Source organism: Elephas maximus, chromosome X (assembly GCF_024166365.1).
Source record: "Elephas maximus indicus isolate mEleMax1 chromosome X, mEleMax1 primary haplotype, whole genome shotgun sequence".
NCBI classification, from domain to species: Eukaryota; Metazoa; Chordata; class Mammalia; order Proboscidea; family Elephantidae; genus Elephas; species Elephas maximus.
In genome coordinates, this window is record NC_064846.1 from 35,684,536 (window position 1) to 35,691,673 (window position 7,138).

At 40.6% G+C, this 7,138-nt stretch overlaps 1 pseudogene; it reads left to right on the forward strand.

The window, feature by feature from the left end:
• Positions 1-402: 402 nt before the first annotated feature.
• On the forward strand, positions 403-1,631 carry LOC126068675 (E3 ubiquitin-protein ligase Hakai-like; annotated as a pseudogene).
• The last annotated feature ends 5,507 nt before the right edge of the window (positions 1,632-7,138 follow it).

Sequence of the window (7,138 nt, forward strand, 5' to 3'; positions counted from 1 at the left end):
AAGACGCCTTTGCGGGTGGGGCAGGCACCTTACCTTCCAGGAGCATATTCCTTCAGATGTTACTAAGCATGGGCATCCCCTCCCCCATTCCACTGTGTTTCAAAAGGCTACTTTCTCTTGAAGCAGAAAAGTAACCTGGACACTGAAGCTCTTTACATACTCATTCTTTCTCCTTCTGCCTGACTCCCTCACTGGAGCGAGACGGGTAAAAAGAGAAAATGGAACTCTGGGAAGTCTGGGGAAACCTAATCACACTTCCGCTTCCCGAGCTCAAGATGGTAGATCGCATGCAGGCACGCACGCACACACACACGCACGCACGCATGCACGTACGCACGCACGCACGCACGCCCCAGAGAGCAAGGTTGACTTCCGTTCCCACTCTGCCCTGCGAGCGGAATCATGGAGCGTCCTGAGGGGATCGGTTGTAATGAAGAAGAGGGAGGGTATGACTCTAGTGGGGGTGAACCACGTAGAAATCAGCAAAGATTTATTCAAAGCCTTTTTTGGGATTTTCAGATAAACATCTTAGGTGAAAAGGATGATACGCCAATTCATTTCTGTGGTGAATGTGAATTACCGATTAAAATCTATGGGCGGATGATACCATGCAAGCATGTTTTTTGCTATAATTGTGCTATTTCACATGGAAAAAAGCGAGATGGGGTGTGTCCAGAATGTAGCAATCCCGTGATGCGAATTGAGAAGCATCCACAAGGTTCTATCTTCATGTGTATCACTGTTCAAGGATGCAAGAGAACATACTTGTCTCAAAGAGACTTAGAGGCTCATATCAACTTCCGCCATTTAAGAGATGGAAAACCTGTTACCAGTGTTTAACTTGAAATTGTTCATCCTTCGTATTGCTCTACCACCAAACTGAAACCTCTAATTGTTTTACAATGTTGCCAGACAAGCACCATATGAACTGTATCCTGCCAAAGCAGCACTTCGTGCTACCACTACCTCCGTTGCAACATGATCCAATGATCAGCCACATGAGGATATCTGTGTTCTTCCAGCGGAATTGCCCACAGCTCCGTCTCCAACTTCACCTCCTTCCAAGTCAGTAAACTGAGTCAGGAAACCTTTCAGATTTCAACAACAAAACATGACAATCTAATAACTGTCTCTTTTTAGGATGATTTAAATTCAGGTACTTAAAAATTCTACCTCTTTCCTTTGCAGCAACTCACCATCATATCAGGGTCAACCAGTGATATCAACATACTTAAGATACTATGCCAATAAGCCATCTAATGCCACATCCTCCCCAAGCCTCAGGTACTCCTCACTTGATTAATAGCCAAGTTCTGTCACCCTCCTCATAGACATTTTATTGCCTGGATGCCAGCTTATATGAGAAAATTTCCTCCAGATCTGCCCCACCTCAACATGGTGGTCCACCTGTAAGTGTCCACCCTTCTCACCATTCTAATCATAACTCTTTATGGCAGTTCACTGAAGACTAAGGAACTCTGAGCCCTCCATTTACAAGGGAAGTGAGTCATGATAAGTGGCCTGCACCAAGGCTACCCCCTCCACAAATGCAGGGTCTGCCTTCTCCAACCCCACTTCTTGGATAACATCAAGCAGATCAGACAAGATACAGACCGTATTACCAACTATAATAATATTTTCAGCTGAAGATATGAGGGAAAAAAGTAAGTATAAGCAACCTAATTAAGCTTTGTCTGGGGAAGGAAAAACACCTCTTACAGAAGGTGGGTAAAAAACATTTAGCATCTTGTCTCTTGAAACTTTTAAAACCTTGATCTTTAGGACTGATTTCAAGGGCTTTTACTATATAGTTCAGATAAGTGGCTCAGTTGAGTATAGCTGTGTTTTAACAACTTTGTTCCCTTCACGTGGTAAATTGACACAAAAGTGGTGACTATTTGCAATATTATTTTCTTAAAAAAAAAAACTGTGTTCCACTTTCAAAATTATTGCATTTGTTAAATTCAGTTTTTAGTTTTTTCTCTGATACAGTTTGTTGACCTGGTTCAAAGGAGTAAATTTACATATGGCTGTAAAAACCAAAAAGCCTTTGTACACCAGTCTCTCACATAACTTCTAATATCCTTGTTTCTAAGCCCAAGTTGCTGTTTCTTCCTGTACCTGAGACTTTGAACCCAATGATTTGCAGGCTGCACCCTGCCCTGGATTCTCAAACCAATCCAAACCAGAAGTATTTGAGCAGCTATAACCCAAACACTTGAAATTCAGCATCAAATCCCTCTTGCTACTTTAACCCTGACTTTATGCCTCAGTTATAATAGGGGTCCTGTCCCTTTCCTGAGATCCAGAGCTCACCTTATACTCCAGATCCACTTACTAAGGTTTTCTTTCTGTGCCTGAGTCCCTATCTGGGCAATTTATTATGTGCTATAGACCCTCTGGAGCCCTGGTGGTGCAGAGGTTAAGAGCTACAGCTGCTAACCAGAAATTCAAATCTACCAGTCCTTCCTTGGAAACCTTATGGGGCAGTTCTGTTCTGTCCTAATAGCATCGCTATGAGTCAGAATCAACTCCACGGCAACGTATATGGTTAGGGGGAAAATGACTCAGTTGGTATTCCGTCAATTCCTGCAGCCTTGTTTTCCGCCATTCCCTTTAGTGCAGCAGTTCTTGATTATATGTTACCTCCTGAAATGGTTGAACATCAACCAATTCTTTCTGGTACAGTGACTGTGTATTCCTTCCATTTTCTTTTGATGCTTCCTGTGTCATTCAGTATTTTGCTCATAGAATCCTTCACTATTGCAACTCGAGGCTTGAATTTTTTCTTCATTTCTTTCAGCATGAAAATGCCAAGTGTATCCTTCCTTTTTGGTTTTCTAACTCCAGGTCTTTGCACATTTCATTGTAATACTTTGTCTTCTCAAGCTGCCCTTTGAAATCTTCAGTTCAGCCCATTTACTTCATCATTTCTTCCATTCTCTTTAGCTCCTGGACATTCAAGAGCAAGTTTCAGAGCCTTTTCTAACACCCGTTTTGCTCTTTTGTTTCTTTGCTGTCTTTTTTTTTATTAACTTTTATTGAGCTTCAAGTGAACGTTTACAAATCAAGTCAGACTGTCACATATAAGTTTATATACATCTTACTCCATACTCCCAATTGCTCTCCCCCTAATGAGTCAGCCCTTCCAGCCTCTCCTTTCGTGACAATTTTGCCAGCTTCCAACTCTCTCTATCCTCCCATCCCCCCTCCAGACAGGAGATGCCAACACAGTCTCAAGTGTCCACCTGATATAATTAGCTCACTCTTCATCAGCATCTCTCTCCTACCCACTGTCCAGTCCCTTTCATGTCTGATGAGTTGTCTTCGGGGATGGTTCCCGTCCTGTGCCAACAGAAGGTTTGGGGACCATGACCGCCGGGATTCCTCTAGTCTCAGTCAGACCATTAAGTATGGTCTTTTTATGAGAATTTGGGGTCTGCATCCCACTGATCTCCTGCTCCCTCAGGGGTTCTCTGTTGTGCTCCCTGTCAGGGCAGTCATCGATTGTGGCCAGGCACCAACTAGTTCTTCTGGTCTCAGGATGATGTAGGTCTCTGGTTCATGTGGCCCTTTCTGTCTCTTGGGCTCTTAGTTGTCGTGTGACCTTGGTGTTCTTCATTCTCCTTTGCTCCAGGTGGGTTGAGACCAATTGATGCATCTTAGATGGCTGCTTGTTAGCATTTAAGACCCCAGACGCCACATTTCAAAGTGGGATGCAGAATGTTTTCATAATCAAATTATTTTGCCAATTGACTTTGAAGTCCCCTTAAACCATGGTCCCCAAACCCCCGCCCTTGTTCCGCTGACCTTTGAAGCATTCATTTTATCCCGGAAACTTCTTTGCTTTTGGTCCAGTCCAATTGAGCTGACCTTCCAGGTATTGAGTGTTGTCCTTCCCTTCACCTCTTTACTGTCTTTTTAATGACCTTTGACTTTCTTTTTGTATGATGTCCTAAATGTCATCACACAACTTGTCTGCTTTTCAGTCATCAGTATTCAGTGCATCAAATCTGTTTTGAGGTGGTCTCTAAACTCAGGTGGGATATACTCAAGGTTGTACTTTGCCTCTCATAGACTTGTTTTAATTTTCTTCAGCTTCAACTTGAACTTGCATATGAGCAATTCATGATCTCTTCTGCAGTTGGCCCCTGGCCTTGTTCTGACTGATGATATTGAGCTTCTCCATCATCTCTTTCCACAGATGTAGTCGATTTGATTCCTGTGTATTCCATCTAGCAAGGTCCATGTGTATAATCGCTGTTTATGTTGTTTAAAAAAGGTATTAGTAATGAATAAGTCATTGCAAAATTCTATCACGCAATCTCCAGGATTGTTTCTATCTCCAAGGCCATATTTTCCAGCTACTGATCCTTCTTTGTTTCCAACTTTTGCATTCCAACAGTAATTACCAATGCATCTTGGTTGCATGTTTGATCAATTTCAGACTGCAGATGTTGGTAAAAATCTTTAATTTCTTCATCTTTGGCATTAGTGATGGAGCGTAAATTTGAATAAGAGTCGTATTAACTGGTCTTTCTTGTAGGCATATGGATATTTTCCTATCACTGACAAGGCTGTACTTCAGGATAGATCTCGAAATGTTCTTTTTGACAATGAATACGATGCCATTCCTCTTCAATTTGTCTTTCCTGGCATGTGATTCGCTGATTCAAAATGGCAATACCAGCCCATTTCAGCTCACGAATACCTAGAATATAGATCTTTATAAGTTCCATTTTATTTTTGACAACTTCCTATTTCCTTAGATGCAAACCTCATATTTTTCATACTCTGATTATTGATAGATATTTGCAGCTGTTTCTTCTCATTTTCAGTCATGCCACATTAGCAAATGAAGATCCTGAAAGTTTTCCTCCATCCACGTCATTAAGATTGACTCTACCTTGAGGAGGCAGCTTTTCCCCAGTTGTATTTTAAGTGCCTTCCAACCCAAGGGGTTCATCTTCTGGCAGTATATCAGACGGTGTTCCACTGCTATTTATAAGGTTTTCAGTGGTTAATTCTTTAAAGAAGTAGACCACCAGGTCCTTCTTCTAGTCTGTTTTAGTCTGGAAGCTCTGCTGAAACCTGTACACCATAGGTGACCCTGCTGGTATTTGAAATACCGGTAGCATAGCTTCCAGCATTATAACAACATGCAAGCCTCCACAGTATGACAAACTGACAGTCAAGTGGTGGTAAAAATCCGTAGAAATCTGTTTTTAAAAAAATGTAATTTAAAATTTCCCGTGGTACAAAAAAACATTTTCCCGTCCTGAATCTTTTAGCATTTCCTTTAGAAAACTTAAAATTATAAATGCTATTTCTGCCTCTTTGAGATCTGTAAAAATCTTTTTAAAAGCTAAATTAAGGCTCTTGCCAGTTTTGTATCCCACTACTGTCTTTTTAGAGCCCTGGTTGCACAGTGGTTAAGCACTTGGCTGCTAACTGAAAGGTTGGTGGTTCAAACCGACCAGCCACTCCAAAGGAGAAAAGATCTGTCAATGTACTCTCTAGTAAAGATTACAGGAAACCATATGGGAGAGTTTTACTCTGTCATAAAGGGTCACTATGTGTCAGAATTGACTGAACAGTACTCAATAACAACAAAAGGAAGCATCTCTTTGACCATCAAGAAATGTGCTACCTGGGGTGAAAAGGGGGAACGTGCTGTCACATTGTGGGGATTGCAACCAAAATCACAAAATAATATAAATTTTTGAATGAGAAATTAGCTTGAACTGTAACTTTCACCTAAAGTATAATAATAAAACGATTGCAAATCTTAAAGTTTTCCCTGTCTCTGTGGAAGTTTAGCTCCAAGATGGAACTTCCGGCTTGCTAAAAAATATATAAGAATTTTTTTTTTTCCTTTGGATAGACAATTAACTTGCAGGTAATGGATTGTATCTACCTGGCTTTATAAAAGGGTGAAAGAGTTCTTTTTTGTCTTTGCGATCTCTTGAAGGGATTGCCTATCTACACACCACAGTCTGGCTTAATGCTTGTTCAATAATAAAACTGTTTTTTTTTTTCTACATTTTGTGGAAAGGTTTCAATGAGTTGGTAGGAGATTTTATGTTTAATTATATTTCTCTGACACTGTTGCAGAGTACTTAATGGCTGTCTAAGTTTTTTAGCTCTCTTAACCAAATCCCTTAACCGACTAGTGAGGTTACGTGGAGCTCTCAGTCTTCTCTAAACTATACTGATACCTTCAGCATGCCAAATGCTAACAGCATGTAGGCTGTGCTCTGGGATGTTTTCACACTTTAGTTCCCACCAGTTCAGTTATACGCTTAAGAAGAATCAACTCTTTTAGTTTCCAAATCTGTTATAAGCCACTTGTAATTGCAGTTATGAAATATAATTAAATGTTACATAAAACAATTAAATACAACTGTATTGTTTCTAAAAACTAAGCTATATTGTTTTAGAAATGACATTTGGTGGTCTTTAGTGAGAAAACAGGTCCCTGGGTGGCACAAATGGTTTGTACTCAACTACTAACCTAAAGGTTGGCAGTTCAAACCCATCAAGCAGCACTGAGGACAAAAGGCCTGGCGATCTGCTTCTGTAAAGATTATAGCCAAGAAAACCCTGTGGAGCAGTTCTACTCTGTAACACATGGAGTTGCCATGAGTTGGAATCAACTACGCCGAAATGGGTTTTAGTGAAAAAACAACTTTGTCATGCAACAATAAGGCCCACAAAAAGACAGGCCCCACTAATCCATAAATAAGTTCCAATGAAATTTGCTTTCCTTTTAAGTCAACTTGTAGAAGTGTAATTCTCATAGAGTAAAATGCACCCAATACTTACACTTCAGCTTTGTTACAATGACTTCTTTTCACAGGGGCTTAAGGCTTCACTATACAAATTGCAATATTGCAACTGCTTTATCTGTTGTCAGTTGAAGGCCACAAGTGTTATAATCTGGAATCCATCAATTTGGCAGATGAAAAGTCCTACTGTAAAAAAACACAACTTTTAGACAATTTGAGAGACTAGTAGGGTATTGTAGACAGTGGATTCTAGCTTTTGCAGAGTGGGCAAGACCTCTGATGAAGCACTTGAATGATAATTTCCCAGATCCTCTGGTTTGTTCCCTAGATCTGAATAGGCTTTTGAACAA